This window comes from Hemiscyllium ocellatum (genome assembly GCF_020745735.1).
Source record: "Hemiscyllium ocellatum isolate sHemOce1 chromosome 27 unlocalized genomic scaffold, sHemOce1.pat.X.cur. SUPER_27_unloc_31, whole genome shotgun sequence".
Lineage (NCBI taxonomy): Eukaryota > Metazoa > Chordata > Chondrichthyes > Orectolobiformes > Hemiscylliidae > Hemiscyllium > Hemiscyllium ocellatum.
The window spans coordinates 192,006-206,350 of NW_026867500.1; the positions used below are offsets into that span (position 1 = coordinate 192,006).

The following is a 14,345-nucleotide window of genomic DNA, read 5'->3' on the forward strand; positions in this document are numbered from 1 at the left end:
ACTCTAAATCTACGTCCTCTAGTTCTGACAATATCCTGGTAAATCATTTCTGATGGAGATGTCAACGTTTCGGGTAGAACCCTTCTTCAGTCCGGAGGGATAATCCCTGAAATGCTGACTTCTCCACCTCCTGGTGCTGCCTGCCTTGTTGTGCCCAGCCTCCTGCTTGTCTATTTTAGATTCCAGCATCTGCAGTTTTTTATTTTGTCTCTAACAAATGGTGGAGCAGATTCGATGGGTCAAAATATCCTAACTTCTGCTCCAATGGTCTTAAGTTCGTGCGGGTCCTGGGCTCAATGAGCAGCAGTGCCCACTGGAAGAAATGTTCACGGAATCATACAATCACTACAGTGTGGAAACGGGCCCTTCTGCCCAACAAGTTCAGACCGACCCTAATAAGAGTAACTCATCCAGACACATTCTCCTACCCGATCACTCTGCACTTACCCAAACTAATGCAGCACATCTACACATTCCTGAACACTGTGGGACTATTTAGCTTGGCCAATTCGCCCAAACATGTGCACGTTTGGACTTTGGGAAGACACTGGAACACGCAAAGGAAACCCACGCAGACACTGAGGGGAATTACATGCAAACTCCACACAGACAGTTACCCTGAGGATAGAATCAAATCTGGGTCCCTGGCGCTATGAGGCAGCAGTGCGAACCACTGAGCCACCACCCCCCCTTCCCCCTCCACTCCCCCAGTAGAAAACAAAAAAGCCTACCAACTCTCATTACCCCCACTGTCAGAAAGGGCAGGAGGTTCAGACCTGGGGGTGACCCTCAGCAGCGTTACCGGCAGAATCTGATTGTTGGGAGAATTGGTGCCTCCGCTGGTGCTTGTTCAAACTGCAGGACATTGTGAACCTCTGCCCACACTCAGGGCAGGCAAACGGCCTCTCCCCAGTGTGGACCCGCTGGTGCGTCAGTAGACTGGAGGAGACAGCAAAGCCCTTCCCGCACTCGAGGCAGGTGAACGGCCTCTCCCCAGTGTGGACCCACCGGTGTGTCAGCAGGTGGGATGCCTGAGTAAAGCCCTTCCCGCACTCAGAGCAGCTGAAGGGCCTTTCCCCAGTGTGGACACGCTGGTGCTTCAGCAGGTCAGAAGAGCGTGTGAAGCACTTCCCGCAGACAGAGCAGGTGAACGGCCTCTCGCCAGTGTGGACCCGCCGGTGGGCCAGCAGGTCAGAGGAATCGCTGAAGGCCTTCCCACATTTGGGGCAGGGGAAGGGCTTCTCACCGGTGTGGACCCGCCGATGAATCACGAGGTGGGAGGAGCGAGTGAACACCTTCCCACAATCGGGGCAGCGGAAGGGCCTCTCCCCTGTGTGCAGCCGCTGGTGCCTGATCAGGGCGGAGGAATCGTTGAAGGTCTTCCCACACTTGAGGCAGCTGAAGGGCCTCTCCCCGTGTGCACCCGCAAGTGCCTCAGCCGGGCGGAGGAATCGCTGAAGCTCTTCCTGCACTCAGGGCAGCTGAAGGGCCTCTCCCCTGTGTGCACTCGCCGATGCCTCAGCAGGGCAGAGGAATCACTGAAGGCCTTCCCGCACTCAGGACAGGAGAATGGCTTCTCCCTGGTGTGACTGCGACGATGTGTCTCCAGGGCAGACGGGACACGGAAACCTTTCCCGCAGTCGCCACACTTCCATGGTTTCTCCATGGCCGAAGCTACAGTTGCACACAAACGCGTGTATGTCCCCTCCCAGCCTTGAATTCCTCTTTTCAGGCCAGTTAACTGTTTCAGGCTCCACACTCCGTGCGTTGCTGCAACAGTAGGGTCTCTCTTCCAGTCCCACTGATGCTGAAAACGGACTGAAACAGGAACCAATTGGATCACAGTCGAAAATTGTTGCAGTCCCGATGGATTGAGTGACTCACAAATGCTGGAGAATCAGAGTCGGAAACTGCGGGTCAGGCAGCATCCGAGGAGCAGGAGAGTCAATGGTTCAGGCATAAGCCCTTCATCTGTTGATTTTGAAACTTCATCTTCAGATCAAATACTCTGAAAAGAGATTACAAAAGTCATCACTGTCAGTCCAGGGTAGAAATTCAGAACAAGCAATTCTACTTTCTGCAGAACATTCTTTTCTTTTGTTATTCCATAAAACTGAAAGCACCATCCCACTTTCTCACTCACTCCCTCTCTCCCTCTGTTCTCACTCCATTCTAATTCTCCTGAAAGTGCTGATTCAGGATCTGACAGGGACAGAAGAGCAAAACAGTCACAACTGACACCTCTCTGAATTTTGGATACCTCCACCTGAAAATTAATATCTTCCACGACATTGGGATACTGTTGAGAGTGAGCCGGTCTGAGTTGTGGAAGCAAAAATATAGTGTGTAAATTCAGGATGAACCTGCAAAGCAGCTTCTTGACAACCAATCAGACACAAAATTGTTAACGTGCCCCCACGGGGGTGGGGGAGTTTTGGAATGAGACACCAAGGCTATGACACCAGAGTGAAATTGAACAGACTGGTGTGGCAAACCAGAGTCATCTAGATATACAGCACAGAAACAGGTCCTTTGGTCCAACTGGTCTATGCTGGCCAGATATCCTCACCGAATCTGGTCTCATTTGCCAGCATTTGGCCCATATCCCTCTAAACCCTTCCTATTCATAAACCTGTCCAGATGCCTTTTAAATGTGTCATAATTATACCAGCATCTACTACTTCCTCTGGCAGCTCTTTCCTTACACACGCCATCTTCTGCATGAATTGCCCCTTAGGTTCCTTTTAAATCCCTCGCCTCCTCCCCGGGCCACCTCACCCTAAACCTATTACTGTATAGTTCTACACTCCCAGAGAAAAGACCTTGTCTATCCCTCTCTTTATTTGATAGAATGTAAGCATCAACGGCTCAGGGCGGGGATTGGGTGGGTGGGTGGTGGGGGGAGGAAGCCGAATGTGCTGGAGCCAACACGGAAGAAGAGGACACAAAACCTTGAAGCTGCAATGAGGAATACTGCATGTGCTGTACTTGTACCTGTTGCTTTTATTTGTGGAATCAAGTGCATTTTAAAATAAAAACAAACAACATATCTATCCCTCCCCTTTCCCAATCTCCCAATGCTGTGCTGGACACACAGTGAGAGAATTGGGAGCAGGAGTTGGCCATTTGAACCTGCACCAACACTGAACACATCATAACTGAACATGAATACACCTACAGCCAGGTGGATAGACTGGGATTTCTTTCACTGGAGCAGAGGAGATTGAGAGGTGACCTTACAGAGGATTATAATATCATGAGGGTACAGATGAGGTGAAAGGCAGGTGTCCTTTTCCTAGGGTGGGGCTTTCAAGATTAGGGAGCAAAGTTTGAAGAGGAGAGAAGAAAGATTTTAAAAAGACACGAAGAGCTCCATTTTTTTCACACAGTGAGTGGTTTGTGTGTGCAATGGGTGTCCAGAGGAAGTAGTGGATGTATGTACAGTGACAATGTTTAAAAGACATTTGGAAAAGTACATGAATAGGAGGTATGTGGACCAATCACTGGCAGATGGGACTAGTTGGGTTTGAGAACATAGTCAGCATAGACTAGTTGGACCGAAGGATCTGTTTCTCTGCTGTATAACTCTGTAGCTGTTCTTTAGATTAGATTAGATTACTTACAGTGTGGAAACAGGCCCTTTGGCCCAACAAGTCCACACCGACCCGCCAAGTGCAACCACCCATACCTCTACATTTTACCCCTTTACCTAACACTACGGGCAATTTATCCTGGCCAATTCACCTAACCTGCACATCTTTGGACTGTGGAGGAAACCGGAGCACCCGGAGGAAACCCACACAGACACGGGGAGAATGTGCAAACTCCACGCAGTCGATTGCCTGAGTCAGGAATTGAACCCAGGTCTCCGGCACTGTGAGGCAGCAGTGCTAACCACTGTGCCACCGTTCTGTACTGGTCTTAAAACCATTTTCTTGGAAATCCAAGATGGCGGTGGTTTGAGTGGTCTGCTGTGCTGGGTTCTGTGCCACACCCCCTGGCAAGGTGGACTTTTACCCCTCTCCCCACCTCATTAACCATCCGTAGAAGAAACAAATTGCGAATATAAACTTACTGAACGTCTGGAGCTGCTATAATTGTGGTTTGACAGCTTTAGGAACAGAATGAAAGCAAATGAAGGAAAGGGGCCGAAAGGGGTGAAGCAGGTAAGGCACTCCCCAACTACATCGTGGGTGCCTGGAGCCATTGCTCAAACTTCCAGGGCAATCCCTGTGGATTTAATGGGACAGCAGCAGTTACTCTCGGTGTTTGCCAATCTCTGAGAAAAGATTGAAGCAGCGGTGGAACCACTATCTGCCACGCTGGAAAAGCATGGACAGGAAATTCACGTGTTGGCCCGAAGAGAATAGGCAGCGGAGGAGAGGACTGTGGCATCGGAGACCGTGGCGGAGGTCTCAGGAGGAAGGATCCAAACGCTGGAAGACCAGGTTCGGGCCTTTCAGGAGCAAGTGGACGACCTGGAAAACTAAAGTAGAAGAGAAATCTTACAGCTCGTGGGTCTTCCGGAATGCGAGGAAGGCGAAGACCTTATTGGATTCCTGGGGCTGGAGTTGGAGTCGGGCCTGTTGAGTGTGGAGCGGGCACACTGGATCGAAATGTGCAGGTCCGGGTCGGACCCACAGCCCTGCGTGGTCCGAGTGCGGCTCCTGCATGATAAAGAAAATCAGTTAGTGATTAAAACAGCAAGAAGACTGGGAAGAGATCCACAGGCTCTAATGTACAAAAGATCAGAATAATATATTTTCAGGACTTCTCAGGAGCCTGGATTAAGAAAAAGGCATTTAATTAAGTTAAGAGAAAATTAAGGGATCTGAACATACAATATTCCTTGAGGTCCCTGATTGTATTGCGTTTTACTCATGGAGGGACAGTATATAATTTGATTCAGCAGAAAAGGCGAAGGACTTTGCGAGTTCTCTGAATTAAAGAAATTGAGTTGAGGTGAAGGCGGGAGGGACGTCATTCCAGACAATGCTATTTTTTGCCCCTTATTTTGTGGTTATCGGCTTTATACGTACTGCCTTGGCGTAAAACTGGAATTATTTAGTATATCGGTCAGTTAGGTATTGTCTGGGGCCTTTTTTTCACTGCTGTCCTTTTGTTTTTGGATTGGGGGTGGCTATACCTGTGTTTAAGATGTATGGAGAAGGGGTGTGGGGAGATGGGCAACCATTGTTAACTCTCAGAATGTAAATAACATGTTTGTTTCAATCTGTGAATTGCCTGGCGTTTGGGGCACAGCCTCAGTGGGAAGGAGCCAGGCTGGTGGCAATGGTGGGGGTTGGGGTGGGGGGGAAAAGAGATCTCTACATAATTGGGGGTTATTTGAGCATTTGCTTAAGTTATATGTGGTGGTTAGATTTTTATTTATAGTAGTTTTAATAGGAGCAGTTTTTAGACTTTATCGAGTTAATGTCTTTGTTGCTCACCGCACCTCAGATAAGCTTCCTCCTCTTGGGAAACCACAGGCTTCCCTGGATGGCCATGTCTACTGATTCGTTCAGGTGATGCACCTGGAATGTAAAAGGGAGCCATTCCCCCATTTAAAAGAAAAAAGGTGCTGTCAAGCCTCGGGAAGGAAAGGGTGGACACATTTAACTGATAAGGAACATCTGAAACTGCAGCAAGGAGGTTATGATCGGGTATTCTTCTACTCTTTTAGCTCCATGTGTAGAGGAGTTGCTATACTGGTAAGAAGGAACCTCCCTTTCCAGGAAATTGAGCAAATTAAGGACGAATATGGACTGTCCGTCATTCTTAAAGCTCTAATACATGATGAGGGGTATGGCATCCTGAATGTGTATTGTCCCTCCGGTGCACCCTCTTAAATTTCTAATTGATGCAGCTGCTAAATTAATGAGTCTTGGGGTACGCCTCATGGTCATTGGAGAGGATTTTAATCGTCTAATAGATCCCGAGGTAGACAGGGCGCCAAGGGACCAGGCAGGTATACCCGCGCAACCTAAGCAGTTGGTGGACATGTGCGAGGAGTTGGGATTAATGGATGTGTGGAGGCATCTCCACCCTACTTTCTCTTCCAACCCACACAAGTACCACATGGGAACTGACACTTTTTTAATGCCATTGGATTGCTTGGACAGAACATTGGCGTGTGAAATTGGCAATATAGCTGTCTCAGACCATGTGCCAGTGTATTTAGATGGTAAAATCAAGAGTGGTGGAATGGATGTACAGCACTGGTGCATGGACCCATTCCTGCTAAGGGATAGCAAATTTGTTGAGTACATCACAAGAGTTCAGAGCCTTCTGGGTACCAACTTGGGTACGGCTAGTAATCCGGAAATACTGTAGGAGGCCAATAAGGCATATTTATGAGGCTTGACTATTTTTTATTCAATGGCTAGAAGGACGCAGAGGAAGGAGCAACAACAGATGCTGGAGACCCGTCTGCAGATAGCTGAGGAAGTATACTATAATAGGCCTTCACTGGTGAAGCTGCAGCTCTCCAGCTGCTCCCAACTCATTGCACACACTGGGGAAAAAAAGGTCTGCTTTGCTCAACAAAGATTGTTGGAAGTTGGAGATAAGCCAGATAGATATCTGGCCAGAAAGAAAAATGCTTCCCAATCTATTATGTCTGTTCGAGAGAAGGCTGGCACAGTTACCCGTGAGTTAAAGAAGATTAATGTTAGATTTAGGGAATAATTTGCAGAGTTATATCGGTCGGAGGGAGATGAACATGGTGCAGCGAGAATACAGGCCTTTTTTGAGATCCTGCACCTCCCTAGTATAAACGTGGAACAGGTTTCCTGTTGAATATGCCTATGACGATACAGGAGGTGCAGGATGCAATGAAGCACCACGGTCAGATGGATTCCCAAGTGAATTCTATAGGAATTCATAAGTGTGTTGGTGGAGCCACTTCTGGGGATGTATAGCTATTCATATGCATGGGTTGTCTTCCGCCCTCTCTTAGGGAGGCTAATATCTCCCTCATTATAAAGAAGGGGAAAGAGCCCAAAGAATGTGCTTCATACAGACCCATTTCACTGTTGAATGTAGATTTTAAAATTCTACCCAAGACGCTGGCTCTGAGGTTGGAAAAGGTGTTGTCCTGTATTGTGAAAGAAGATCAGATGAGTTTTGTTAAGGGCAGTAGCTCCTCCAACAATATCAGGAGGGTACTGAACATGGTGCAGGTATGCCAGCAAAGGTTGATCCTGGGTTCGGTGGCCTCCCTAGATGCAGAAAAGGCATTTGACCAGATAGAATGGCTGTACCTGTTTGGGATTCTCAAGCGCTTTGGTCTGGGGACAACCTTTGCTAGATGGGTGGTGGTGTTGTATAATGATCCTAAGGCAGCAATCATCACAAATGGCACTAAGTCAGATAACTTTAATGCTGGGAGAGGTAGTCGAAAGGGATGTCCTCTTTCACCGCTGCTATCTACCTTGGCAATTGAGCCATTAGCTGAGGCTATCAGGAGGGATCCTGAAATAATAGCGCCAGGAATGGGAATGGGGGAACATAAGATTACCCTATATGCTGATGATGTCCTTCTGTTCTTGGCCAATCTGGAGGAGTCTGTTCCTCGATTGATTCAAACAATTAATTTATTTGGAAGTTTTTCAGGCTGCAGGATCAACTTTACAAAATCAGACGCCATGCTGGAGGATGGAATGCAGTTCCTGTTTAGATGGTCGTCAAAAGGGCTTTTGTATTTGGGAATTTTTATTACCCCTGCCTTCCACCAGCTGTATAAAGCTAACTATGTACAATTACTGGAGAGGATAAAGCAGGATTTACAGCAGTGGGACGGATTACCATTATCATGGTTAGGCCGAATAGCTCTGATTAAAATGAATGTTCTTCCTCGCCTGTTGTACCCCATGAGAATGCTCCTGTTGTTGCTACCCAGATGAGTATTACGGAGGCTCAATGGTTGGCTAGGTTATTTTATTTGGTGTCGCAGTCGCCCCCTAATTAAGTTTACCAAATTGCAGCTCTCACAGGGTGAGGAGGAGTGGATCTTTTGGACTTGGAGAGATATCAAATAAGCGCTTTCTTAGCATATGTGGGTGACTGGGCACGGGGGGACACGGGTTGATTTTGCTTGACATTGAAGCATTGCAGTCGAGATGTCCCCGAGTTAATCTATTATTCATTGATAAGATGAAATCCGAGACTGAGCAGTGAAAGAGTACAATCATTTTAAATACAGTGAAAGCCTGGAGGACACGGAGGCAAGACAAGGGCAATTGGCTGAAGACCTCGCTAATTACCCCGCAGGTGGCAGCCTAAGGATTTAAACCTGGGGCAATAGACTCCGGCTTTAAGTCATGGGAGTATAAGGGAATCTCCTGGAGGGAAGATTTATTTGAGGGTTAGGTCTTGATGTCATTTAGCCAGCTAAGACAGAAATATGCATTGTCTAATAGGGGCCTTTTCCGGTACTTTCAGCTAAGGGATTATATACAGAGGAAGACCACACTCCTGGCTCAGCTTTACAGGTCAAATGTGGAGTAAAGAGTACTCTGTACAGGCGCTCTTTCAGTTAGTACGTTGCATCATTTACAGAAGGGACATACCTTAGGAGATGTGGAGGGACTCTCTACCATGTGGAATCGGGAGCTAGAATATTTCATTAGAAGTATGGCAAGATATATGGGAAAATGTAAGGAAAATTTCAACATGTAACAAAGCACAGGGCATGCAATTGAAGATTTTACACAGGGCTTATGTGGTGCCAGAGAGGCTAGCTAGGTTCAAGAGTGGCGCATCACCAGGGTATCCCAAATGTAACATTAGTATAGGCACTCACACACTGCTATTGGTCATGTTGTAAGATCCAGAGATACTGGAGTGCTATAGTAAGGGAGCTGAAGGACATCCTGGGGGTTGACAAATTTGCCTTCTCTCGGAGAACACAGAAACAGACTGTGTAACATTCTTACGCACTGTGCAAGGAAGAACATTTTAACGAGTTTGACATTGGAAAAACACCCAGGGCTTATGGCCTGGCATATGCTGGTGATGGAGCATCCGCCCCCAAGATGACCTCACAAATATGGTGCACCACAAAACAGTAGTTTTACAAGACGTGGCAGCCCTTGCTAAATTATATTGATGCAGACTGATCAGCAGTATTAATTAGAGCCGTGGTATAGCTGTGGGAATCATTCTGGGCGCTCATGGGGCCCTGGGAGGGCAAGGCTGGGTGAAAAGAATACGGGTGCAATAACTGGTGCTCCCATGGATGGAAGCCTTAATGGAGGTATGGTGAGTGAAATAGAATAAAGTAATGTGATAGAATTCAAATTAACTTAAATTATGTTTAATTTTATTTTTATTCAATTTGATTGTGGTTTAGTTTAAGCTAAGTTTGTCCTAGTAGAATAATAGGTAGCTCATTATTAATAGTATCATAATATGAAATTGTTGTACTACTATTTTTCTGTATTTTGGTATTGTTCTTTTTTGTATATAGAGGTGTTGCGAGAGATTTGAAAAAGTTTTGAATAAAAATATATATTTTTTAATTTCTTGTCTTCCCCCATAACTATTTTTGAGATTCAAAAGTCAGATGAACTCAGCTTTGAATATATTTAATACCTCCCTAACTACAGGAAGGCACCCCCACTTTGAACTCAGTTCCTCTTGCTAATACACCACTTGCCTTGCTGATTGCTTGCTGCACCTATGTGACAACTGGCATTGACTGGAGTAGAAAGCCTGAGCAGAAGGTAGCTGAGGCACATTTGTACATCCACACATCATTCCTGGATGAAAGGCTTTTGCCCAAAACGTTGACTGTTCTGCACCTTGGATGCTGTCTGACCAACTGTGCTTTTCCAGCGCCACAATTTTCGACTCTGATTTTCGGTACCTGCAGTCCTCACTTACTCCACATTCCAGTATATCACCATTTAAACAATGTACCTGCTTTCTGTTTTTATTTCATAGGGAAGGTTATAACTTCACACTACATAAATACATTTACCATGTGTTTGCCAATTAAGACACATACCTGAACCAACTTTGCTGCAAGTGAAGAACTGAACACCAGAGTGAAAAAATAAAATGAGAAAGGGGGTGAGAAGAGTAAGTTGTACTCACACAAATTTGGACAGAAGAAAGAAGTTGCAGTCTGGGATGAAGTTCAATCTTCATTCATAGAGAGAGGAGCAGCAACACCTTCACAAGCGCCTGATCCAACTTCCGCATTCAGACAATAGGGGGGAGGCTCTCATGGCAGGAAGACTGCACTCCTTCCGGTCCTTCAGGGCTTCCCATTGGTCGATCAGAAGAATGTTGCGAGCCGTTTCCGCTGACAGTAAGGAGCATGCGCAGTATTTTGCTGACACCAGCGTACATGCGCAATGCTTCCTGACACCGAAAAGCATGCGCAGTGTGCCCAGTGGAGATGCTGGTCCAACTGCCAATCGGAGAGAAAAACAGGCTGGAGCCACACTTCTTTTGTTTTCCTGGGGCTCAACAGTTTATTCCTTTTGCATTTTGTCTGGCTGCTCAATCTTTGAATGTCATTTCCCCAGGTAGAGGAAATCCAAAACTGAAGGGGCATAGGATTAGGCTGAGAGGGAAAAGGTTTAAATGGAACCGAACTGGTAACATTTCCATGCAGAGGGTGGTGTATGTATGGAATGAGCTGCCAGAGACAGTGGTCGAGGCTGGAACAATTACAACATTTAAAAGGCATCTGGATAGGAATATGAATAGAAAGGTTGAAAGAGATATGGGCCAAATGGTGGCAAATGGATCACCAGATTAATTTAGAATATGTGGTTGGCATGCACCGAAAGGCTTGTTTCCCTGCTCTGCAACTCTATGACTCTATTTCTACTTAATCTGAACCAACTTCACAAGACGAGGACTTGGCCATTCCATCTTTACAGCCTATTCTCAACTGTGGCCTAATTGCACAGATTTCAATGCAAGTTTCAGAAAAATGTCTGCTGCTTTTTAGAAAAATAATTGAATTTGCTTTCAAACTTTACAGATGTTTTTGAAAATATCATTTTAGCGATTCTCAATGTTAAAGATCGGCCATTTTTCACACCGCCCCCCCCATCTCCCAGGTACAGTCATCACCATCCGCGCTCTCTCTGTCCTGAGAAGGACTGATACAGTGAACGAAGAGGGTTCGAGGCACAAGAAAGGATGAGGGTGGGGGTGGGGTAGAGAAATTGGATGGGAAACAGAGGCTAGGCGGAAGAGAGAGAGAGAAATGGACATGGGGACAGAGCATTGGAGTTAGAGAAACCCTGGGGGTGCACAGGATGGGGAGCAGAGCGTTTGTCAGAGAGAGAGAGAGAATGGGGGCGCAGAGTGTGGGGAGAGAGAATGGACGTGGGTCAGTGGGTGGGGAGAGAATGGAAGGGGGCAGAGGGTGGGGGAGAAAGAGAGCAACAATGAATGTTAGGAGAGGGTGGGGGAGAGAGGGAATGGATGGAGAGCAGAGGGTGGGGAAGAGAGAGAATGGAGGGGCAGAGAGTGGGAGGAGAGAGAGAATGAGTGTGGGGAGAGGGACTGGATGGAGGAAGGCAGAGGGTGGATGAGAGACTGGACTGGACAAGGGACAGAGGGTATGGAGATAGAATGGACGGAGGTGCAGAAGGTGGCATGTGTATGAGAGGGCGGGGGGAAGCTAGGGATAGCGAGAGAGAATAGACTGGGGGCGCTGTGGGCATGATTGGATCTTGATTGAATGGGGAGTTGGTGAATGCGTCCCACCTACTCCCAGCATCCCCTTCTTTCCACATGTGCACTGCAGATTGTTGTGAATGATGCGAGAGAGAATCTGGAGCGTGAGCGCAGTTACCCTCAGATCCTGGCATCAGCAAACCACTGCCTTTCTGTTTTAAAAACTAAATAAAGATGTGGGCAATATACTGGGAATGGCAAGATGAACTAAGAAACTGAACCGAGAGTCAGCGCTTTCCGGTGAGGGGAGCTGGCCAAAAACAGGAGGATGGAAGGATGAATTCGAGTTGGAATCCACTGAAAGGTGGAGGAATTGGGAGACAGAGATTTCGGTAGGAGATAGGGAAGGCTGTTCGGTACAAACTAGAATTCTCCGATCCTATTTCCTGCCCTGCACTGACAGCAATGATCTGTTTTCTCAAGGTATTAGCAGAGGAGGATTTGCTGTTCAGGTGTGTACAAGAAATTTACTCAGGGCCTGAATATCAGCAGCGTTTGAATCCAGGAGGGGAAATTATTTCAAACATCAACGTGACTTGAGAAGCCCCGTGATTACACACAGCCTGCGTGGGAGTGTTCCAGGGTTCTGACTGTGCAGACAACTTTAACGAAATGTGGACTAGAGTTCTCGCTGTAGACGAGCCCTTCTTTGGATCGTTGAAGCTGCTGAGACGCAATGACCCCCGCAGCATGGAAACTCTGTGGAAGCAAATTCAATTCCCCAAACGGGCTGGAGTGTCTGGCATGAAGCTAATCCATTCCTTCAACCCTGGAATGAAGTCAATCGATTCCTTCAATCCAAGACTGTGGGCGGCGCGGCAGCAGCTCAGTGGTTAGCACCGCTGCCTCACAGTGCCAGGGACTTGAGTTTGATCCCACCCTCAGGGTGATTGTCTGTGTGGAGTTTGCATTTTCCTCCCCCCCCCCCCCCCCACCCTCCCAATCTCTGGGTGCTCTGGTTTCCTCCCAAGGTCCCAAGATGTGCAGCTGAGAGTGGATTGGGTGTTCTAAATTCAGGGATTAGCTGTGGAGGTTATTGGGTGGGATGCTCTAAGAGGGATCAGTGTGGATTGTTGGACCAAAGGCCTGTTTCCACAGTGTAGGGGGTTTGATGATTCCCCCAACGTGTCTGCAACCTGGCTTCTAGCTGCATCTCTCTGAGCCGAAGGTCCTCCAGCATGTGTTTTCCCTAGTTTCCAGCACCCAGAACCTCCAACTTTCTGCAAATCGAAAGGCAAGTCCCACCCTGCCCTCTCCAATGTGTGCTATGTAACTGCTTATTCAGTTTTAGTGGCCCAGCAGAGGCTGGTATCCAAGTTCGGAACACATGAGGATGGCATCAACCAGGACCTTGGATTCATGTCACATGACAGGTAACCCCACTTCACTGTCACGCTCTCTCACACCCACACAAAGCACACATTCTCACATTCACACAGATCCCTCTCTGACACACACACATATACACCCTCTCACAGGCTGATACTCTATCACTCACATACTTTATCCAGCACGCACACACTTACACATACTCTCATGCGTGCACACTTGCATATAAGGCTTTGGTGTGATTTTGTATTTGCAAATACATTGTGCGCTTTTTCAGCCAAATACAATCTACAGGCAGTCAATCCATGTGAGATTTTATAAATTCCTACTTTGGAAATAGAACCAGTCTCACTCAAGATTGGGATACAGATCTTAAGTTGTCTCGAGAATGTGTCTTCAAACAAGTTCTGGGATTTACATATTAATGAACCAAAACCTGCAACCCATCCTAAAAGATGAAAGATTTCACAACAATCTAAGTTTGTTCTATATCATTTCTGTTGCATGAAACTGCGACCTTTTGCTATAAATTTTCCTATGATCCTGCTCCACAAACATCTGATGAAGGAGCAGTGTTCCGAAAGTTAGTGCTTCCAAATAAACATGTTGGACTATAACCTGGTGTTGTATGATTTTAAACTTTGTTTCTCGTGAATACATCCCACACCTCCAGGTGCTGCCAGTAAACCTTACAATGTCGATGAAATGATGCAATACCTGTAGAGATGAAAAGTTTACAATTTCTAATGATATTAGCTACTCATTCACTGCTCCTTCTGATACACGATATTGGAAACTTAGTGCAAGAGGTTGAAAGAAATGCGCAGCTTTAAAACAAAAACCTATTGGATCTCATAGCTTTCATTGACAGTCTGAGACTGGGGTTAAGTTCAAGTTACCTTTATTGCCGCCCAACTTTGTTACAGCTTCAGATCTCCCCAGCAAAACAAAAGTGTATGAAAAAAGCTTTTTTAAAAAAAACAGCTCAAAGCTCACACACTCCTCCCAACTCTACTACTTCCTTTACTGTTGGTCAGCACAAGTTGTCCCTTCATATTGTCCTTGGTACAGCACCTAAGCTGAAGGAAGTGTTGCCTCACTCAGCAATTTCAACCTACACACTGTGTCCCTTTAGGTTACTCCCCATCATTTTACATGGGGGGCAGTCAAGAGTCAACCATGCTGCTGTGGGTCTGGAGTCAGGTGTAACGCCAGACCGGATAAAGGATGCAGTTGAGATGAGTTCCTAAAAGGACTGAGTGAATTAGATGACAGTTTCTTCTCCCCCAAAAATGGTTTCATTATTAGATTCA

At 46.6% G+C, this 14,345-nt stretch overlaps 1 pseudogene; it reads right to left on the bottom strand.

Moving 5' to 3' along the window:
• Window positions 1-770: 770 nt before the first annotated feature.
• Window positions 771-14,345, bottom strand: part of LOC132808116 (zinc finger protein 497-like) — a 27,148-nt pseudogene continuing 13,573 nt past the window's right edge.